The following is a 23736-nucleotide window of genomic DNA, read 5'->3' on the forward strand; positions in this document are numbered from 1 at the left end:
AAGCATTTAATTTATCGGAAGATCCATTATAAGGAGGTGGAAAAAAAAAAACAGGATGAGGTAAATGAAGGGTCTTATCGGGTTCTCGTTATTGAAAATGTTTTTCTTAGCTGTCTCCAGAGGTTTATGTTCCACGTGCTTACCTGTGACATCGGCGTGCGTGGCCGCAGCTCAAATATGTGAAATAATCGAAAACGCCTCGGCCCCCGATGCAAGTGGATTGTAACGGTGTTTGTGGCGGAAACTATACGGATAAAAAAAAATGAAGCCGGAGTGTATACGGCAATCCGATTGAGCCAAGCGGAGACAGTTTGACTGCGGCCTTCTGCCTGAGCGAACCTTTTAGTATCTTTAATTGCGCTCACATTGAACTTCCCCTATCAGGCCAATTTAGCCTTTGGCGGCGGTTCAATTTGGCTAATTGCGTTCAGCATTTATTTAATTGCGGGTTATTGATTGGGCGAGGTCATCCCTGTCTCGCAAATAAACCCAAGTGTGCTTTTTGCTTTTGTTTGGAAACTTGTAGAGCTCTTATGTAGCTTAAGTTGGACTCATTAGGCCACACACCAGCTGCTCCATGAAGCCACATTAACACGCACATCGAATATAAACAAAAACTAATGTTGTGGGCTTTGAGCAAAAAAAAAAAAAGTACAAAGAACAACCTGGATGGGAGCTTGCACTTTTAACTTGCTTTCATTTGAGGCCTGTGGATGTTATAGGGAGAGGGCGAGCAAATAAAGGCAGAATCGATGGGGCTTCATTAAAAACAGCAGGCACTCTTTTGCCCGGACATGGCTTAATTACAGTTTCACTGGCGTTTGCTTTAATTGGAGCAAATAAAGGGAGTGAAGTCGAGTGAATAGGAGACATTAGCATATCTATCAGCGCGCGGGAAGAGGCCTCGGGGTCCCGCTGTCCAACCTGTTCAGCTCACCTTTATCTAACCCCCAGACGCACGCATTGATTTTTTATTTTTTTTACCCTCATTAAACGAACGGCTGATTTACTTTGACAAAACAAAATTGAGCTCCCAAAACGCAGACCAAAACATTGCATTTTGCAGAAAAATCCTGTTCTAATTTTGTCGAATATGTAAATAAATAAATAAATAAATACTTCAGAAATTAAATATTTGGTGGGTCTATATTTTTTGACTTTGTGTTACAAGCCAAAGTTAGTCTTTCTTTATTGAACCAAAAAAAACAACATAATTTGTAGGCCGGAACGGATTACTAACATTTCAATTCATTCCAATGCGTAAAATTGATTTGAGACAAATTAAAACTGTGAGACAAGCTATCACTGCATTTTTTTTTGGGGGGGTTAGAAATGGGACAATCACAGAATAGTTCTCGCTTTCATGACTCCTCTCTTCCCGTTGCAGTTTGACGACAATTATGCGTGTATAGCATGGTGCTCACCCTCTCCATTCTTATCTGGCCCTGCCTTGCCTTTGACAATGACTGATAGCCCCGCTAGGTCAAAGCCCTTCCCGGTGACAGGTGAGCGGAGACAGCCTCTCCCGGCGCAGTTAATAATAATTTGAAAAAGGGGTTGAGGGTTGATAACACAATCATTACCTGGATGGCGACGGGAGACAGCTGTAAGCATGCATGCAGATGGACGGCCGCCGTTAGTCCTTGTCACGGACGTGAGAGCACTCAAGCCCTCGTTGTCATCTCGCTAATCAAGCGGGAACTCTTCGCTTTTCTCCACAACCGTTTATACAAACGACGTCAAACTCATTTCGAGTAAGACGAAGGCACAGGTGTCAAACTCGATATTTTCCCCATCACCTTAAAAAAACCAAATCTCTATCCACTTTAGTGCGTCACCGGTTAAAAATAGTCAATAATGAACCATGTCACTTCCTGCCACGGTCCGTACGGTAGCCGTGCCCGGTGCTCTCCGTGAGGTCTTTCATCATTGAAAAGATTGATTTGTAATTGGTGGTGTTCCCATCTGTTCTGGTTACGCCGAATTACGGCTAAACCAGTTAGTAAACACTTTGCCCCATTGTCTGTTGTTTTGATAATCACCCATAATAGCATCCAGCATCAGTACGCTCTTTAAACCTGATTTAGGAGCTAATGGAATAAGAGGGAGAGGCAGTCAGTATATGCACTGGGCCTAATGTCATTAGAAATGTTTGCGAAGACAAAATTAAATCAGCTGTAAATTGGGCTCTCCACCAAGGCAGAAAAAGCCATCCTCGCGTTGGACCTTGCAGGGATTCAGATTTGAACCTTGAGTAAAAAATGCACTTAAACAGATTAAAATAAAATGGGGGGAGCGCACGGATGGATGGGAATAATGATAATTGCTGCTGCTTTAATGGTTTCCTGTTAGTCAAGTCGGGCTGAGGGCAGAGCTATTTTAAAGTCGGGGGGGGGGGGTTACTCATAACTTTGTAAATGTGGCGATTCAATAGAAAGCAAGCATGTCAGGCGTTTTATTTTTTATTTTTGGTGAATTTCTCAAAAGTACGCTAGAAAGGAAGAAGTGGATTGCATTAATTAGCGCCTCACCGTAGCCGTAAATAGTCGAGGAATTCCCAAATGTAGATTCAATTTAGGGCGTGGCTTCGCATAATTAGACAGAATTTGTGTTGTTTTGAGCGGTTAGACCTGTATCCAAACATTTACATACTTCAGGAAAATGTCGTCACTAAAGTTGAGTTGAATTTTATGATCATGTAATTTTCCAAACAAATTGGATATGGAAAAAAAATTCACTCTTAAAACAATCCCACAAAATTTTGGGGGAATTCTAAAACTCATTTAGTTATCAGTATGTGTGTACTTTTTTTTCCCGTCCTACTGAATATTTTATTTCAGACGCCGACCTGTTCTCGGCAGTCTCCCGGGACGGCAGTATTGTTGCAGCGAGCGGCATTCAGTGGAGAAAGTGACACCGCCCATCCAAAACCCCCTAAAATATAAAAGCCTCCTCATTAATCGCAACTTCTTTATCTGACTGAGCGCAATGATGACCAAAGTGTCTTTTCAAAGGAGAGGCAAACCCTTTTGAGTCGCTAGGTAAATTGAAACCGCGACTTGGTTGTCGGCGGGCCAAAGGTTGATGTCAGCGCACAGCGAAAGGGCGGCAGAAACAGAGAATACAAGTGTCGGGAAAAAAAAAGCAGCGGCCAAGCATGCGCCGACTCACCTACGCCGTTCTCTTTTGTGTCGGCTCGCCCGAGGGCGAATAGCTCGCCGGGTCACAAGTGTGAGCTCAAGCTTTTTTGTTTGGTGTCTGCGCCTCGAGGGCCTCGAACTCTTAGCAGGGAAATGAAGCCAGAGCTTTTTTTTTGTACTTTATTTTTCCAGCGAGTGGCTTTTAGATTACCATTTCTAGATGTGAGGGATAGAAGTTGCCGATAAAATCGGCTCACCGATGAATTGGCTGATTCACACTTCCGAACGTCTATTGTGAGTCATCCGGTTGTCTCAAAATGGCCGATTAATCGGATGTAACCCGAAACGGGTTTTTTTCAGAATACTCGGATTTTCATCTCCGCCGACCAACTGAGCTTCGGCAGATCGCGATGGTTACTAAAAAGGTTCCGGGGGAAGCTGAATTTGGAAGGAAAGAAGGAGCCGTCGTTTGCTGTGTTTTTGTGTGTTCTCATTCCCGATTGTTGAGGGGGATGAATAGCCAGATAAATGGATGATGGGTAGGTGGCGCGCCAGAGAAAATTTCCTCGTCTGGCTGGAATTGGATGGCGAGCGCGGCGATGGATGGAGGCAGGGACGGGGGCCACCTGATGTAGAGGTTGCTGTCAGCACGCAGACAGCGAGGTCTTTGTCTTCGCAATAATCACTAAGCGGACCTCTTCTTTTCATTCCCCCCCCGCTAGACTTCTCTTTTTACTTTGAGCATTCCGATAAAACCCTGGATGTTAGGAGTGGAACCCAAACCGATCGGAATCAGTCAAATGATTTAACCGATCCAAATCGAATTGTTAAAATATTGTCTTTCGATAGAGGTGAATTTATTTGACTTGAATGGTTTGGCTTTGGAGCGCTTTTAATAAACATGTCCCCCCCAAAAAAAAAAAAAAAATCTGGTAAATCATTCAAACAACCCAAAATATAGAAATATTCCGATTGAAAGTTTCCCTTTGTTGTATTTTCCAGCTGGCCGGGAAAGTAATCCAGGTTTGTTTGAGGACCGATGGCGCTCTCTTAAATTCGGCCAAGAAGCCAATCAATTCAGCTCAAGCATCTCCAAGCCAACCGTAAATCATGAAAAAAATAGCTGGGGAAAAAAAAGTGACAACAGCGGCAGTAAATAAATGTTTGTTGTTTCTTTTTCCCCCTCCTTGTTTCCCACCCTCTTTTCTTTGTAATGGATGGGCTATTGTTGGTGCTGCCCTCTGGCCAGTGAGGGGGGGGGGGGGGGGGCTGGGGGCTGGGGCGACTTGTTTACTTCCCATTCAGCAGCGCTGCTTCTCTGTAGGGGATGTTCCTGTTGCAGGCTCCCTCCAAAGCTCCATATAGGCGCACTGCTTTAAAAGCGTGATGGATGTCAGCCCAGGCCGGAGTGCTGACGGCTCCGCCGATTGGCGCTCACGGCCTGTTGGAGCTGGGACGCTCATCAATACAGATCACATTTGGAATTCACTCCAAGATCCTAAATAAATAGCTTAGAATAACTTTGGGACACTTTTTTATGATGTTCACCAAGCAAAAAAAAAGCAAAAAGTGGCATGCCGGTAAAGCTAAATTTGATTTTTTTTTTTTTTTGTGCTTCATTGTTTTCTAAATAGTAAATTCCTTCAGTTTATTTTTGCTATGTGGTTGATTTAATTCAACTTGATCTTAAGGCTACATTGCAAAACTAAATTAATTAAAGTAAATTAAATTGTTTTTTTTTAGAAGTAAAAAAAAACAAAACAGGAAAAATATTACAGAAATGAAAATAATATCTCCAAGGCGGAAAAAAGTCATAAAAGAACAAGTTGCATATTTTAAGTATGAATTATTTTGGATAGTTAACTCATATTAACATTAATATTTTGACAAGAATAAAGTTCAAATTTAAGAGCCATACCAATATAAAAAGGAACACAAGACTAAAGTCATTAATGGTGTGCTCGTTCCAATATTGCCACTAGGGGCAGTATAATACAGACTTATGTAAAATATATAAAGAAGATTTTCACAACTAAGTGACTCATTTAGTTTCAGTGTACGGAAAACCCGTCGAGGCACGCAGTGTACATTCAGTGCCGTCTGAATGGTTACTGCGGGATACGCTAAACAAATTAGCACTCGATAGGCAGTCACGATGAGAACATGTCACTTGTTCCCACGAGCCTTTTCACTGGGCGCCGGGAGTCGAGAACACAAGCGCTCTTGTTTAAGCTGTGAAAAATGAGCAGTTGATGCATTTTGGCAGCTATTTTCATTCTGTTTTTCTGCTATTTATAGAAATATCGCAGCACTGACACTAATCCCTGTAGTGGTCACCAAAAGATGGAATAGCATCTCTCTGTTGTGTCTATACTGTTTTTTTTTTTTCAACAGCGAGCACAGCGGCTTCAATTCAATCACAACTGTTTACAGCTGTCAATAAAAGGACCAACAGCACAATAAATGCATTAAATTGCATCTGGCCTGGTGTCAGGCAAAATAAGGTGAGTGGACGCGCCGCGCTAGGTGACGCTCGTTTTTTTTTTTTTTTTTTCAGTAGGGGTTGTTATTACGCCGCCTTGTCTTGAGGGCCCGTCTGGGGCCGCTGTCCGTGGGATTTAATCAGCCTCTATTACCCGCTCCCCTTTTCCCAGTTGAAATAATCACCCTCAATTACGAACATAAAAGAGAGAAGAGCTGGCATCGTCTGAAGCAGAGAAATCGCACACAAAGTCATTTCTCTCCACCGAGTTGGCTTCTGATGTTTCAGGGTGTGAAATAAAAGGATTAAGGGCTAGCTGGCCTGACCCCCCCCTACTGCGCCCGGAAAACACACACTCATACGGAACATTAAAGCTAACATCAAGCTAAACACTCTTAGCTGAGGGAATTGTGGATTACGCCAAAGCAGTGGCATACCTGACTTTTTCCCAACACTTAAAATCATAACAATAGCACACTGAAATTAGAAACAAAATGAAAACAAAAAAAACAAAATGGCCGTCAGTCAAATACGTTTAGCATCTTTCTCACGCTGTGAAAATAGTCGCTGAAAACCTGTGGGCGAATATGAGCTTCCCGATAGGCCACACCCATTAATTGCTAATTGCATTTTATAAAAACAGTTGACTTTTTTACACTTTTGTTTTATACAGTACAGCCGAAGCTATTTTTATTGTTATTCATATTCACACGTAATGAAAAAAAAAAATTTGAATCAGAATGTCACAGCGCTAAATAGGGATCACTTTCCAAAATTAAGTTCCTAGCGTGTCAAAATCTGCTGTAATAAAGGTAATCACGCCAACAAAAACTCAAACTTTTGCACAGAGCTGTGCTGTCCATAATTTCAATTGCACGTGCGGACACCCATCCCCGCCATTAACTAAAGAGCCCAGTGCAATTTATTAAACACGGCGGATGAAAGAAATATAATTTAATAATTGAGCGCCGGGGGGGGGGAAAAATGAGGAAAATAGAGGCGCGAAGAAAAGAGGCATTGTGATCTACTTCAGTCCGCCACACGCCGCCGACAAAGAAATGACCATTAAATGTAGCTTTGAAATAAATGGGGCCCAATTACAGTGATGGCGGGGATGCTCTAATGAAGCTTTTGTCAATGCGGAGAAACATGGCGCAGGAAGGAAAGGCAGGTGAAGTCATTCAAAAAAAAAAAAAAGCTTTTTCCGCTGAAGTTTTAGCAAAGATATGTCTAGTGCCAGATGTATTCAAAGAACAGCCTGACAATTAAAAGCGGAACTGGCTCGAGCATTAGTGGCAATCATTGACCTGGAGGTCGCTCGGTTACATTAGCAGCGAAGTTAAATGGCTTTAGGAGAGTTGCTTTTTATTTTAATGCAGTTTTGTGCTAGTTGTCCATTTTAATTAGCGGTTCAGAAGCTAGGGGCTCTACCGTGCCTCTCCGCTGCAGTGAGTGCTTCTGACCCTTAGCTGTGATGACGTACCTGTGGTGGAACACCAAACCCAGCTACAACAGACTGAAAAAAAGATTCTTTTTCATTGCAAAAGGTCACGTCTGAGTATCGATCGGTTCAGGAAAGGAGCTGACCTTCCTCAGAGATGCTTTTGGACGCAACAGCTTGTCCAGGGCTAAAGGTTAAGGCTGCAAGTGTCTGTGGAGGCCCAGACTGAGGTCACAAGGTCTCAGTCAGGGTCAGGAACGCAGATGACCCAAAAGTATGTGGCTGCGCTGCTAGCTCGGCTTCAGTTCTTTGGGGGACGTGGAGATGGATTCCTAACACGTCTCATGTGGTCCAGAACTACAAACAATGGAAGCCATGGCAGCGCTAGAAAACAAGAATATATTGAATACATTTACTCCATGTTCTGGCATTGTACAACAGCTGCTCAATGATTTTCATATCTATATTTTTTTCTTTTTGCATGTAACGTTCAGGGTCGCAACCTCAATAGTTCACAATGGGTTTTATTGAATGCGCGCATCCTTTCTTGGTAAACAAGTCTGTGTTGAGATATGTAAGAAGCGGCTGGGGAACAGTGTGACATTTGGATTTGGGCTAGTTTCAATCATCCGGCAAATCATAATATTAAAGATAGGGAAAAAACAATTTAGCCTTGAATAAAACTAGCATGCATGTTTTGGGTACGTGGGAGAAACCCGGAGTGGAAAAGGCACAAACCGAAATTCAAAACCAGAATCTTAATACATTGACATGCTAACAGACGTGCTAACCACATGCTAACATGCTATCCGGTACGGTGGATGTCATTGCCGTTTTTTAATCAACGTCTCGCACACTAACACAAAACAATTCAGTGGTTTATTAATTGTCCAAACAAACAATTTCCTTCGCAACCCTCTGCTCTTCCTCAATTATACATTCATTCTAACTTTCTTCAGCAGAAATGATGCTGATTAATTGCCTCTTGTTTTGGAACGGCGCTTTCAAACAGTTATTCATTCCCAATTAAATCAACGGCGGCTTCGGTGGCGCTTTGTGCCGGACGCGCTAATTGGCCGACATTAACGACATAACTAAGCTCGAATGAGAAGAGGAAAGTTGTTAACGCAACGCTTTAATTAGACATTGTCATGTCGGTAGTTCAATATAACAAGTAGCTGCTTTTTTGGCTAGTAATGGATGTTGCCTTTCGTTTCTTGTGAGCATCTTGTTCATGTGTCGTCCGCGCTTATCTGCAATCATGCCTTAGACACGGTCTTTTTTTATTTTTTATTTTTTTTATTTCAGCATTTTAAGCCTCTTCACTGCTTTGTTACAAGCACTCGAGCAGCATTAACAGCTCACTACTCCATTTGGCCAAGACTTGGATTGTCTCTAACTCATTTACCACCATCACAGGATCAATGCTTGAGGCGCACACGAGTGGGTCGGATACACGGGGAAGAAAAAAAAAAAATAGAATGCTTTCATGTCCTGATGTGATCTCTTCAAATGGGACCTGGAACCTGGGAGTGAAATATTGTTTAGCCGTATGTGTGTGTAAAGCACACACACGCTTATTCATCACAGGATGAGAAGTTCGTGTATGTGGGGGGGCGACCCAGAAACTGGTCTTGAGAGGTCTTGCTTGTTCACATCAAAAGAATACAAACCTTGATCATCGTCTCGATAAGAACTCTGGATGGGTCTTCACCGTTCACATTAAAGAGGCCTTTCAGCGTGTCACTTCCTCGGTCCCCTTCCGAGGAAGTAATCGTACTTGGGAAGTCTTCGATTTACTCGGGTCCCAACTGATACTTAAAAAAAAAAAAGAATCTGACATTACATATGTCCTCCTTGCCAGCAGTTGGCGCTATATGGTGATGGTTTCAAATCAAAGCGTTTATAGTTAGCGGTCATCGTCCCAATTAAAATTTTGTGCATCAAACGTTGAAGTGGAATCGGTGTAAAAACGTCCTTCGAAAAAAAACTGCTTCCAAAATACGTTGTAGCAAACGGAAGCAAATTTTTGCTTTCAACTTGAGAGTATGTTCAAATAATCGCATTGTCCTCACATCTTCTAGGAAGTGAAAAATACAAACTATTCAGCTATTCAAAGGAATGTTCGCACTGGACCCTTCCAGTAGGTCCATCCAATTCCAGACTGGGCTTTATGTGGACTGCGAGACAGGAGGCCCGAAAAGACGCATGTGTGAGATGAAATGACATCTGGTGTGAATAAGACTGAAGAGGCTTGGCTATCATCTGAGCTCCCACGTTGCTTTAACCTCTTCTATGTCTCAAGTGCGGTGAACTGGGCAAAATCTATTAGCGGCCTTTTAGGATTACAATCCTCCTATCAATGGTTTTGTTCAGTTAATTTGCGGGAGCTTGTCCAACGACGGCCGAGCATCCGTGTGAAAAGCTTTGTGCCTTGTGTACAAATGGACACTTGTTTATTTCATGGCACACTTTTCATCTATATGGAAATGAAACGATGCGCTCGCCGGCCTTATTTGCTTGTTTGGGTTGTCCGGCAAGGACAATGGAAGGGAAATAAGAAACTTTTGTCGAGGCTCTCGTGACGAAGAGGAATGGAGTATCGACGGTTGAAGTTTTGATTTGATGGCGCTTTCCCGTTTGTGCTCATGTGAACATTGTAGTTGAAGATTGAGAGCCATGAACGTGGGTGATGGCTTGTCTTCTGGCTCAAAGTCAGCTAGAATTGGCTCCGCCTACTCACTCGTGACTGTACATTTATTCTTGTTACCATCAAATTTCTTGTTGTGACCTCCTTGATGTGACGATTTCATTTGTGTTCATCTGGGCAGGTGCACACAGCTGGCGAAGAGATGGACTTTCGGCTTCATCTCCACCGGTCCTCTTCCGGCCTCCAGCGAGCGGGACAAAGGACCCGTTGTCCGCCGGCCGGTGGAAGTCAAGGCGGGGAGAATTAGGAAAGGGGGCAGGAACAGAGCTCCCCAAATACAAGGTAACGAGGGAAAACCAATCCCGCCGGGAATTATCCTGACATTGGATACAGTGTTCGGTTGACGGCAGATCAGTGGCTCTCCCTGGGGAGGGGGGGTGGGGTGGGCAGGATATTGGCCAAAATTGTGCTACGGCGCTGTTACCAAATTTCCCCCTAAAAAAAAAAAAAAAAAGGTGCTGCGGTGGGTCTTGTTACCTGTTCAGATGTTTGAGTTTCAATGTCCGCTTGTCTTTTTGGGCTAGAGTTATCTTACCACACCTAGCAAGCATCCCACTTTGCAGTTACCAACTCAGATTGCAATCTAATAAGACTTGGACAACAACTCGGGTCGGTCGGCCCAATAAAATGTGCAGTGAAGAGTGAACCTCCGTTTATCGCGCGGAATACGAACTAGAAACGACTCTATACCTCCCCCAAAACATTTGTCTGAACAGTAGTAATGCAAAAAGCTAGCTTCGTTAGCTAGCATTAGCTGCCACATTTGAACGCGTCTTTTTTCCTATCCACCTTCCCACTTCGCCATTTGCTTGGAACGCCAAATGTTAGCGTCCGGGGCATCTTTCGAGCGAGCGGCGACACACTTGCGTGGCATATTGATCCGTTGCCTTTGTTCGGCCTGGTGCTAATTAGCGTCGTCCATTAGCGAGGTTGCCCATTAAGAGTCAACGCTCGGCTTCTTTTCAGCCAAAGCTCATTTGGCCCGGCTTTTTCGTCTTTCAAAGGCATAACAAGGCAACGGTGGAATATATGTGCTGAAACGCGGGGCGCATAAAGTGGATGTTTAAATGTATTAATAAAAGGCTTGTAGATTTAATTAACACCCCAGATAGCTGGCGGCTTTGTTCCGGTGCTGCAAATGATCATCTTTAGCAAAGACCACAGCTATCGCTTTGACTCGGCTGTTAAAAAGGTGCTTGGCAGACACCATGCCTGGGCCTTTTTTATTTTTTTATTTGTTTTTTGAATGATTATTCACTTCTCTTTGTCCACTCTGGAACTATACAACCTGGTTTTATGCATTTTGTTGTGAATGTGCTTTTTATCGGAAAGCGACGACGATGTCATGCTTTGATATTATATTTGCGTTGAGGACCTGAGACAACCGGGCACACGTCACTCCGCTGATGAAATACGAGAAACGACAGGGTGCCAGGGTAACCCTATTCCCATCATGCGTGTCACGTTGACCCGGCTGACCATAAGAGGTGGGGGGGGGGCGAGCAGGCCCAAATAAAGTGCTCGCCCTGAGCCATTATGATTAACCATCAGCAGTTTTTGTGTAATCACTAGCGCGCGGTCCAACGCGGACGGACAACGCTGCGGAGGGAAATCAATCACATTATATGAGTGTGGATGTGCTTTATTGACCTCTGTTGGTGTTGCCGCATTTCAGACTTGATTTGTATCTACTGGCGGCCGTTTAGAACAATGCGGCCAATTTGGGCAAACATGGAAAAACGGGGCCGGCTTTTTATCAAGCCCGGAGCTCATGCTTATGGATTGAGTGCTATTTAGAAAAAAAGAAAAAAAAGAGCGAGCCTATTTAGATGCACTTCCTGCATATATTTTATGAAGTAGCCTCAAGCGCCAACGGATGGAGCCGTGTCCTCGTTTTGGCCCGTCGCGTGATTTTTTTTTTATGTTGGGGCACCTTCAAACTAACGCAGGGATGAGTCGGCTCTGTATTTTTTTTTTTTGTTTTTAAATCTAAATGATAAAAAACGGAGACGGTATATGACGACACGAGTGCGAAATCGCAAGCAGGCGGCCGTAAATAAGACTCGTCTCATTATCCCGCCGCCGAGCGATGGCCGCTTTATTCATCTGGAATGCATTGTATGTAAAGGTTAAGAGTAGTTACGACAAAAGTAATGTATTATTAAAATACCTTTTGTAGGGAAGCACCTTGTGATGTATTTTTCTTGGCTGATGAAAGCAGAATTGGGTGGAATCAACCCCCCCTCCCTCCCTATCTTCTTTATTCGCCCCCTTCAACAATTTATGCGGCAAGAGTGAAGAGCTCGGCGGCAGGCAGGCCGTAAACATTTTGTTATAGTCGCAAGCATCTCTTATTACTGGTTTTTCATTAGAAAAAGAATCCTTTTGGAAGCATTCAAAGCATTTGCTGGGTTGGGGGCGGGATGAAGACGCTTCACAATGTTCTCCCTCTCACCCTCTCTGTACCTGAAGCCTTTCTCTTTTTGATGCTGTTAAGGGAGTAATTGAGTGCAGAAAATGGCTTGGCTTATTTAGACTGAGTCTGATCCTGAAATGATTAAAGCTAAAGGGCTTTGAGGTATTCAAAGAGAGAGAATGACTGAAGGGAACATGCTTAATGCTTTCCCCCATTTGGCAAGGAGCCGGGAGGGGCGGGCGCAGACGGACAGGTTGGTGTCGGGCGGGCGGGCGGGGGCGGCCGGCGAAGAATAGGCTCTCCCTCGCCGGCCTATTAAAAGCGCGGGCGGGATTGTCAGCCGCGGTAAAAAGACAGGAAATCACGGCAAGAAATGAAGCTTCTTTTGCCAATTACCGAATGCCGAGTGCACACCTAGGAGCTCTTTGTCCTCTCTAGCACCAGTTCTCCCGCTTTCCTTTTTTGCTTTTGCGTCTCCCCCCTCCTCTCTCTCGCTCTCTCCTCCTCTCCCCCTCTCCCTTACATTAGCGCCGAGGCCCAGAGAAGAGCCACCGTTTTCCTTTTCTTTTCTTTCGCTCCCGTCTTCCTTTAAAGTCTAGCCGGCCTCACTTCTGGGCCGCCTTTTGTGGCTCCCTTTCAGGTGTCGCGAGACCGCTCCACTCAACATTTATCTCTGCCTTTTGATTAGGCTTAGCCAAGAAGTGAGTGACAACCACACAAAGAACCGAGACGCCGAGCATCTTGCCGTCTGATTAAAACCCACTTAAGTATCTCTTCAAGCAGACAACGCCAAAGCTCTTTTTGTCTTATCAATAATTAAGTGCGGGCTCTGTCAGGTCATTGACTCGGGATGGATGGCCGCCATGGCGCCCTCTCTTACCAAAAGTCGCGACTCCGGGGACCCGTAAAACTCCTTGTGAACGGGCCTCTAAGCTTTATTTACTTCTGGGTTTGCAAGAGTGGACTTGGAGAAGGTTTATTGCAACGTGATATTTTTCCTGATTTGGTGACGATTCTGGTTGACATTGACGAGCAGCGGATTATACCCGCGATTTATCATCGAGATCGGGGTCTGTTAGCTTTTGGGCTAACTGTGGATTTTGAGCAGATTAGGTTCCAAACTTGACAGCAGATGTAAGTTGTTGATTATTAACAAGACCTGAGCCGAGGTTCGAACCCAGGATCTCTCGACTGCCGGGCAAACGTGCTAACCACTAGTCGGGGAGGTAATTGCCTTGTTAAAGAAGAAATAGCGGTTGATATTTTGAGCAGGCGGGCCTTCAATATCCATTGTGGCGTTGGTAGGCCGCCTGCTTGTTCCGGCTTTGCTCTTATCAAGACACATGAGGATATTATTATGTAAGATTACTCATTTCGGAGGGGTTTGACTCCGTCAAGAGAAGCCCCCCCTGCCCCCTCTTCTCGCTACCGATCCCTCACTCGTTCCCGGCCTCATCCGTCATCGGCACCAGCGGGCGGCTGCGGCGGACACTTTTTAAATGACCTCATGTTTTGCCACAAGCGCTGTTTTGACGCTAAGAAGATTTTCATATTTCATATTCCAGCTTTCCTGCGTGAGTATTTTTAATGGTTTGAGGGATTTTTGGCTTAATGTCAAACATCAAGAAGTTGCGTGCGTGTGTGTGTGGCCGGCAGCCATTTGCAAGGTTAATGTAGTAGAAAACAACATCCATCTCGCCCCTAAACGCTTTCATTAGGTGCCTCTCTTGCAACGTTGTCGGCTGTGACGCACATCATATTATCGGCGAGTGACGCAATCAATAAAATCTCAATGTCGCACGCTGAGCGATGGCCTCGTGCGAGCTCGTGCGCTGTCCCATTCGTCCCCGCCGCGCAGTAATAAATGCCGCAGACGGCCGCAGGCGATAACCATTAATAATAATAATATTAATAAATGGTGTGATGAAGGTGTTTTTAGTCGACTTTGTTTGCTTCTGCTGACACGTTGAGCGAGCACTTGGCGGATTACACAAATATCCAACTGTATCACTTTTTACACGTTGGAGCCTCGCAGATTGTTTAAAACTCACTCGGCTGGATTTGCACTACCAGCATCACAATTGACGTTTTTTTTTTTAAATCTCAAGTGGTGCAATTTGTATTTGCGTCAAAATTTTAGGTCGAGCCTCTTCAACGTGTGAAATCTGAAGTTCTCCATATTTCAGATTTTGCAATTCAGTGTAAATGCAGAGATTAAAAATACCTCATTAACGTAAACAACAGTTCTATCAATATTATATAATATTACGTATATCAAATTGTATTCCTTTTATTGATATATTGATGATTTTTTTAGAATTACGACTGCCAGTGGTCCATAGCAATGTCACCAATGTCTTCAAAACCTTTAAATAGCACAGAATGAACTATAGTCAAATGTTTGTTGAAAAAAAAAATATTTACAGTGAATGCCGCACTCTCGGTGTAATCGGAATTGCGCATTAAAGTCAATAAATGTCCGACTTTGGCGTAGCGCTACATTTTATTTGCACACAGCGTCGGCGAGAAGGCTATCTTTAGGACCTCTTGATCATCGGCGCGACCCCGTAAATACACGGTGCATCTCGCAAATAAGAGGGTGCGCTTACGCCGACTTCAAAAAGCAAAGGAGGGGGGGGAACTGATCATATCCAAATGGAGTGGCGCTGGTCCATAAAAGCCAGCCTTGTTCTCAGCACACCTCCTCTTTGCTCCACAACAGCCAGTTAGGCTAATAGCTGGTGGGAGAAAGGGGGCGAGGCGGTGCGAGGAGGAGAAACCCCCCCCGAAAAAACGGGTAATTACTGGTAATCACTCGTCGGGGAAGAGCTGATGATCACTACAGTATAACAGCTTGTACTGTTCCCTGTCGGAAAACAGTGAGGGAGAGGGGGGGAGGAACCGGATGTGGTACTTTCGGCAGGTAACAACCGCGAAATTAGTCGGTAACCTTAAACCCCCTCCGCAATCACGGAGAAAACGCTCCTCCTGGCCGCCTCTGCTCCCTGCCGCCGAGTTATACGAATCTCAATATCGAGCTCGCCGAGGACCGCGCGTCCTTTATTATACGGCAATCTTGTCGATTCGAATTGGACGTGAAGTAGCCGCGGTTCAACAAGGAGACGGGGTGATGTAAACAGGAACGTGGGAGGGGACGCCCGCCGGGCCCCTCGCGTTTGATTTGAAGCCGCCGATGATTGGCTCATTATTGAGCATGTAAATAATTTGCTATCAAGTATCAACATTATTAATGCACTAGTTGGCTCCCTCAAATGGGCCGAGACTGCCGTCGTTTAGCAGGAACCGAGTCAGAGGAAGGCCGATCGATCCGGAGAGCGACGTCTCCTGGAGTATCGGTGTGGCTAGACGGTGGCCTCCGCACTTGGAAGGAAGGGGAGAGAATGAGTGGGGGAGTGTCGGGGACAGTCTTTAGCGCGGATCAATCGGTAGCACTTGGGCCACTTGTACCTGTTTGTAACTGATAAGACTTGTCACTTGAGAGAACTGCTAATGATTCACTGGAATCAACACCGCATGGCAGAGGAAGTCTTTACACGATGGCGATTGAGTCGCCTCTTTTGAATAACTCAACATGCTACCATGCCCGGTGTAAATTGGTGGAAACAGTTTTTTGTATCGACACAAAGATGCCATTTGCGGGCCACATAGAATGACATGAAGGGCCGTATCTGGCCCCCGGGCCTTGGGTTTGACACCCACGTGGTAGAGTGTTTATTTTTCTTTTACAACGGGTAAACAAGCACTCCAGAGAATCAACTATTTGTATCCAGGTTAAAAAAATTGTCCTTGTTCAATATGAGGTCCCCTTTCAGCAGGGGAGGATTGCATTGGAGGTGTATCCCTCGCAAGACAGCACTCTTTGTTATGGTAGCTCAGAGCAAATCTGTGCTCGACCGCCCCTCTACCAAAAGACGGAGAAAGGAGGCGTAGCGGAGAGGAAAAAGGAGTTTGTTCTTCCTGCAATTAGCATTCACGGTTAGCTAAGCAGAACTAATGCAGTGAATCTTTGAGTGTCGCCTTACTTGTGCTCGTAGCTGCGGGCCAGATTAAACTGTAGCGAGATGACAACCTCACCCCCCCCAATCCCCCGCCCGCCTTGTGTATCAATTACAAGCCTTTTATTAAGAGCTGTGTTATTAGTAATTCCCTTTCAATAGCCGTGGCCAAAGGTACGTCTGGCTTCTAAACAAGATGGCGCTGTTAGGGCGTGGGTCATGTGCCTCTGATACTGTACTTAAGCAAACAAATGGAGCCGCCATTGTCGCTCAGTCGTCAGAACTCCCGGCTTTTAAGTGAGCGGCTTCACGTTAACGTAGCGCGCTCAATGCTAGCATACCCGTGTGTATATTTCACGACCTTCTTCAAATAATCTTTCGTGGGTACGTTCTTTGCTTTTTCTTTTCTTTTGCTTTAGTTCTTTGCGGGTCAAAGCAAATGAGCTCATGACTTCCATTCAATCCCGCATACGAGCTCACCATGTCACCATAATGGGATGGCATTCCGATGATCTCATGAGTCTTAAGTGACATAACGCGGCCATTCTCACCACACGCACAGGTGCTAAAGTGTCAGCGAAACAATTAGACGCTTTCACCAGTAGCATTCAGCTATTGTGCGATCATTGAGAAGTTGCCAAGTCTTGATTCTGTACATCACAGTATCTTTGGGAACGTTTGAAAAGACAGTTTGTAGGTGTTACTGCTCCGTCTATGTTAAAGTAGCGTTTGTTTTGATTACCGTAACATCTATGCTAAGTTAGCAAACATGAATTGGTTGTCGCTTTAGCAAGAATGAGAACGAGTGCTAAGGAATACTTCTAAAGGAGAGTTTTTATTTTCAGTAGTTATATTTTGATGCAATTTAAATATGTTTTAAGCGTGTGGAAGGGCTAACGCTAGCTATGGAATAAAAAAAAAAGATCCAGTCTGCCATCAACTGGACGAGCGTTTTGTTTTGCCTCTCATCCAACATGGCCGCCATAGCTAAATGGACAAAGATTTCTTATTGGTAGTAAATACATGCCGTTTATAAACTATTTGTGGAGCTTCAAGTGTTCCATTGAGAGTAAACCAAGCAGGAACAACAAGACGAAAAAAGAAAAGAGCATCGAGAATGGAATAGTTCAATCCAGCACTAACCCTGATAGTGATACTAATCTGGGAGGTCGGAGGTGGGGGCAAGGTCAAAGAGCCAGTTAGACACCAGAGGCTACTTTGGCCCACGGGTGCTGGTCAGGCTCAGATCCCTCGCGGAGGTTCTGACCTGCACAGCAAATGAAAGACGGCCAGCGTGGTGGCGGCCATTTGCCGTTATCAGTCTTATATGGCGGACTTGTGTAGGGCGGCTACGAGGCCTTGGGCGAGGTGGCTATCGTATGGCCACTGTATCATGTCTTTAGCTCGCAGTGGAGGATTTATTGTAATTAGAAGATTCCTTCACAAAAGCCAAAGGGATCAGCGTTTCTTCAGTGACCCGCTCCCGGTGGGCTCTCCCATGGGGGACACCCTTTGATCTAAACCTTCCCGCCCTCGGGGGTTAAGCTGCACCTTTGCAAATGAGTTTGACATGACGGGCCACTTCCTAATTGGCCAATTGGCCTGCTGGTCTTTCTGCTTGAACAAGTGCACGTTTTCCTTCTGGGCCTGAGTCCGTTGCCAAAGCAGCATGAATACTTGTGTGATCCTGACTGGCTGGATGAATGGATGGATGATTTTAGGGGTTCTGGTTCTGGCAGTTTTAATGGACACTGTTACTTTGTAAATGTGTCATCTCTGTATTCCTTGGGGAGTCTCCCGTGTTCTCTCGTCATCATGCTGAAGGCTACTGCAGCTTTTAATCCATCAGAGACTAGATCAGAACGGAGGCCTGGCGGTGTCGAGTCCCACCCTGCAGCATGCTGTTTGTAAGACACTGAACCTACCCACCACCCCACCACCTGCCTCCCAAACCTCCCTGCAACCTCTCCCACCTCCACCACCATCTTTCTCCCAATCAGATTAGTTAGTCTAATAGCGAGAGCAAGGCTTGATGCAAGTGAGGCCCTGCAGGCTACGCGAGAGCAGGTGGCCATACGCTGAAATGGCTTCTCTGGGCCTGCTGTGCACAAACAGTACCTACGCTTGTTTTTATGATGCTGTCACAGATTAAATGCATTTCAGTGTAAGTCAATAAGAAAACGTGATTTGACTCACTAACCTATACCATTTTCCCGGAGTGTATGATGTCTTAACCTGCGGATGGTTACTCAGATGGATTACCTGCTAACCTTTCCTGATGACCTCCTCAGGTTGGTCCACCTGCGCTTCCTTGGGAATCCCCTTCCCTCCAAAAAAAACGGAACCCCCTCCCCTGTGCCGGGAGAGCGTGCCTGACCACCCGCCTCACCCCAAGACGGATTGCGAAGGGACTCCAAATTAGTCCGGTCAGGGAATCCTCGGCCTCTGGCGCTGCTAATTACTTTCTAATGTGACGACGACTCTTTTTGAAGAGACGCTTTCTCGCTGGGCCAAATCCCTCTAAAAGCATCTGGGCAGGCCGGAGGGGCAGCTTGGGTTACTCCCGTGCCTGCCGTGATGCATAGTCGGTGGGACGCCCGGGCTCCAGAGGACACCGTCCCTTCTTGGCCCGCCCAGAGACGCTGTTGGAGAGCCTCGCAGCAACTGTGACGAAGGCTGCACCTGAAACCCGACACTCAACTAATGGTTACAAATGTGTTTGCAGAGGTCTCCCACATGAACCCGCACACACCACGGTGCTGCACAGTCATCAGCTGTCGGTCGATGTTGTTGCTAAAATAGAAACGTATTTAATTAGTTCTAAACCAACTTGGAGAGGTTAAATTTAGGAATGATTTAGTTTTTGCTTCAGGGCCGCCTTCAACAGTTGTTAAGTGTCATTTACTTTACAGCCATTAGAGTGAAGAAAGGGACCAAACTCCCAAACCAGAACCGCCAGCTCGCGTAGGGCTAATATGCTAACCACTCGCTACGACACTCTGCTCCCAATTAGTGTATCGATGTCTTTGAAATGATAGCTGAATTGCAAATGTGACCATAATCAGGGTATTGCCTTTAGGAAAATGCAGGTGCCTTGAGCCTTTGATGGACACTTCACAGGGATTTGCTGCGACCTCTCGAAAGCCAACGGATTCCCTTCCAGCGGAGTGATCCCTGATTAGCTGTCAGGTGATAGCGGGCCGCCCTCTTTGTGCTTCACTGCAGGCCATGTGGTCAACAATCAGCAGTCTCCCAGGCTGAAGTGACGGATCACGACACCCCATGCAGCTGAATGAGACCACTTGGTCCTCACAAAGAGACCACACCTCATTGGATTGAAAGGGGACTCCCTTTTAAATACCATCAAAAACTGGTTAGTCAGTCAGTTGGTTTGTTGATCTGCTGTTTGATGGACCGGTGAGTTGGTTGGCCGATTGTTTTTGGGTCAGTTCATTGGTTCGTTGGGTGGACTTGGGTGGTTGGTTGGATCGGTTTGGTTTTTGGTTTATTGTGTGGTTTAGGTGGATTGTTGGTCTGCTTTTTAGTTGCTTTGTAGGTCAGTTGTTTGGTCGGGTTCTCTCTCTGTTCACCCTCACGGTTTTTCATACGTTTCTTTTCCATGTGGTTCCAGTATGAAGACATTGCAGCTGAGGGATCTTGTTTGAAGGTCATGTCAGCAGCAAGGTGTAAACGTTAGACCTTTTTGCGGTCGGGGTAAATGTACAAGGCAGCCCCGCGGGAGCACTCCTTCCCTCTCTTTAATCGGTGTGTAACAGGCCCTTGTAGAGCCAAGCTGTCTGCGACACATCAGCACTTAGAAATGAAACCCTCCCTCAGCCAAGTCTGTCACGGCTGCGGTTGAAGAACAGACAGACAAACACGAGACAACCGCCATGGAAAATACACCCAGGGATGAATCCTAGATCCAAACCAACATTTGCTGTCAATCAAAACGACGGCCTGTTATGTGATAATGGAACGAGCGCTAAAAGAAGCTAACCGCTGTAAATCCAACTGTAACGTTAAGACAACGTGGAATATTTCAAACCTACGTGTAAAAAGTTACTTGGCTAACGGAGACTTTCGTAATAAAAAATTAGCAAGTTTTAAAATAAAGTTTCCATTGTATACCACTGACACGTATTCGATACGGTTTGATTTGAATCAATGTTCTGGTCCAAAACACAAGCCCTTAAAGGCGATTGCAATGCATTAAGCCAGCCAACTCGCAAGACCTGCTCGCTCCCTAAATGAATTTGAAGGGGGCCGGCGGCTAACAAGGTTTTGGGTGGACCGGGGGGGCCTTGTCATCCCAGCTCCTCTATTTATGGATTATTGTTTAAAAAGTCGATTCTTCACCATTCTGTTTTATATCAGCTGGAAATTAAGGAGCTGAAGGGAAATTGTGTTTGCTTCTGTACGACATGAATGGGCAGCTAGCAGGCGCGTGCGGGGGAGAAAATGCGGTTATGTCATTGCTCTTGGCGAAGTATTAGATTCAGTAATATTCTCATTTTGTCTCTCACTGTTCACCTATTCATGTTTTTTGGGGCTGGTCTTAAGATGCTTTTAAGGCTTCGTCTAAACGGGAATTGGCGGCAAAATACGTTAAGCTAATGTTAGCCTGAGTTGTTTTAGCTGAACGTGCACGTACGCATCTTTTTCGAAATCAAGAAGTAGAAGAGGCAAGCATTATTTGCCCAATTTGTACATGTTGCTGCTTTGTGTGTGTTAAAGTAGCAGCTGTTTGAAGTTTTTAAGTTACCATAACAGCGAAGCTAATTTCCATAAGCCCGTCTATGGCATTTAGTATTATCTGCTAGCATTAAGCTAACAGACATGCGACAAAATGACCTAATTTGGTGTTGAAATATACAATTGTTAATTTTCTTTGAATCGATGTGTCTGGGAGAGCTCGAAGCTTGGCCACATTTATAAAATGAGGGAGCGTGAGGATACTTTTAAAAATGTTTGTTTTAATGGCAGTGATTTGTGGGTCAGATAATGGATAGATGGATTTCCACCTGTCATATCGGCATTATTTACGGGCAAATGGACTGCTCTTCCTCAGTGAACAATGAAATAATAATTCACACAGAAAAAGCTGTAACTTCACTTCGCCGGGAAAAAAAGTGTCCTATTTGAGACGTTCCGAGAAGAATATCAACACTTTTGAGATTTCAACGCACTCGGCGCTCACAAGCAAAGTGTTCCCGTCACCTTGTTATACCCTCCGAGAACAATATTGAACCAGAAATGCGAATCTACGCTTTAATGGGAAAAAATGCACACAGGGGCCTCACTGTTAAAGTAGCGAGCAATTCTTGAACAGACCATTTTTTAAGTGGCTCTCGCCCGTCCAATATGCATCCGACTATTTAGAGGCGACGCTACCTGAAGAGAAGCGAGGGCTATTACTGGCCAGATAAGCCCATTAGCATTACCTTTGACACAATAATGGATGTGAGATACAATTTTGGGCTCTCCATTTTGTATTTCTAAGGATAATAGGGGGATTATCTGGAAGGCCTTCTGCCGCCGCACTCAAGAGCGAGACCACGCTGAGGACAGAGAGCCCCGGCAACAGTTGTTTTTGCACGACTCGCTCTCGCCAAGACCCTCTCGCAAGATAAAGCATGTCATTATTCTATTAAAGACCTCCAATTTTTGTAATGGCTGTGGCAGCGGTCGGCAGAAGTGCACGCGCCTTCTTCAATATCCTGGACATTATTTGCTCGTTTAGTTAAATGATCTTTCTAATTACTCCTAATGAGGCTGTCTCCCTCGGTTCTGATGTGGCCACGTCTTAATGCGGCGTGGCATTTTCTTTTTTTTTTTCTTTTCTTTTCACAGGAGGGGGGATAATGACCTCTCAGGAGGCTCGGTCGTGTGCTGCACACGTGGCAAATTGCCTTGTTTCCTGCCATCTTGTCTTCCTGCAAATTGCTAAATTGAGTTTCGGGGAGCCGGAGCTTTAGAACGCTTAAGTTTGCTTTCTCGGCTCCTTCGGAAGATTGGCTCAGCTCTGCTCTTGCTTATTTTCGAGAGTGCATGCTTATATACTGGTGTACGCTCATATTGTGCCGTGATTTGTCATCTTTTGCTAGCCTAACTTTTGCTACCGACTAATAGATTTAATTTATTTGGTGACCATCTCAAATCAGCTTTTCCAATTGAAATGAAAGGAAATACCTTCAATCCGTTCAAACTGTCACTTGGGGTGCCTGTCTTGGCCACCAGGGGGCAGTGTAATACAGGTATACAGCACTGTACTGGAGGCTCAGCTCCTTTCTCGGCTTCTCAGTACTGCAATAATATTAATCATTCTTAGTAGAGGATAAAGAATACGTTTCCCATTGTAACCAACCTGAGCTAAATTACGTTAGCGTTAAGCTAAACTTGTTTTTAATACAAGAGTAATTCTATTTTAACAATAATTTAACAAACTGTACTTATAAATATTGGATTTATTTAATGTGTATAATAGACCTTTAGCTCCAGTCGTAATGAGGACAAAGACTGTAGCAAATGGATATTGTTAAATTGCGCAGGTGTGCCTAATGTTTTGTCCAAAGCGAGGCCGCCCGCCAAGCCCAGGCTTTCTCTCTTCCTCCCACACTTCCCATTACTCCCATCATAAATTACACGCCCGCGTGACTTACGCTTGAATGTAAAAAGGCACGACGCGTCATCTCGACAAATCTTCATCGGCACGCCACGTCCGGCTGTCTCTTTGCACTTTCAACCACTTCAAATCATTTTCATGGCACCCGCTATTAAAAAGTGGCACCTCCACCTATTCATCTTTTTAGAATGGGGAGTGGGGGGGGGGGGCGGTTTTGCATTCCATCGTCGCATCTCTACACACGTGCGTGTGGCCGTAAATCAAGCGGGTCATGCAGATTTTGTCCCGTCACGGCTGATGACATAACGACCACTTTGGAAGCTCGTAAACAGCTTCATTCAAGCAAACCTACGCCGCTCCCTTCCATAATCTCCCATCCTCTCTGTCACAAATTCATCTCCTCTCATCTTGTCAGCCATTGGCCGTAAATCACTTCCTATTGCCATTTCATCTCAAGCCATTTGCCGTTTCCCCAATCGGGTCAGGTGTAATCTGCGAGCCCGCTGGAGCTCGGCTGTTGTCTCGAATGGGCGACGTGTGGAATTTAGCCGTTAGCTGGTGCACATGCAGAACTCTGTGTGTGTGTTTTCTCTATGTAGTGATGTGACACCCAAGAAAAGCGAACTTTTATCACTTGCCATCAACCACAAGGCAGTTGACTGTGGTTACAATCGTAAAATCCACTCCAAGTTGGCAGCGGATGCAGGGCCTTAAAAAGGAATGTCAACTTTTAAGGTAGACCGTGGCTAGTAGACTTCATTTCAACGACGCGTCACGAAGTTCTGGATTTGAATCTCAGCTGTCTACGCATTCTTTTGCTATTTGTTGTCGAAAATGATCTCTCTGCTCCCGTCTGGTGACTCTGGTCAGCATAAAAAAATAAAACAAATGCACCCGATTTGGCTT

At 45.1% G+C, this 23736-nt stretch overlaps 1 long non-coding RNA gene across 1 annotated transcript in view; it reads left to right on the top strand.

Moving 5' to 3' along the window:
* LOC137840825 (uncharacterized) overlaps positions 1–21878 on the top strand; it is a 51968-nt gene extending 30090 nt beyond the window's left edge. Inside the window, exons 3-4 of the long non-coding RNA XR_011087909.1 lie at positions 9895–10055; positions 21709–21878. This is a non-coding gene — a long non-coding RNA (uncharacterized lncRNA). The remainder of the gene's footprint in view (positions 1–9894; positions 10056–21708) is intronic.
* Positions 21879–23736: the final 1858 nt, after the last annotated feature.

The sequence above is a fragment of the Syngnathus scovelli genome, chromosome 12 (assembly GCF_024217435.2).
Source record: "Syngnathus scovelli strain Florida chromosome 12, RoL_Ssco_1.2, whole genome shotgun sequence".
Lineage (NCBI taxonomy): Eukaryota > Metazoa > Chordata > Actinopteri > Syngnathiformes > Syngnathidae > Syngnathus > Syngnathus scovelli.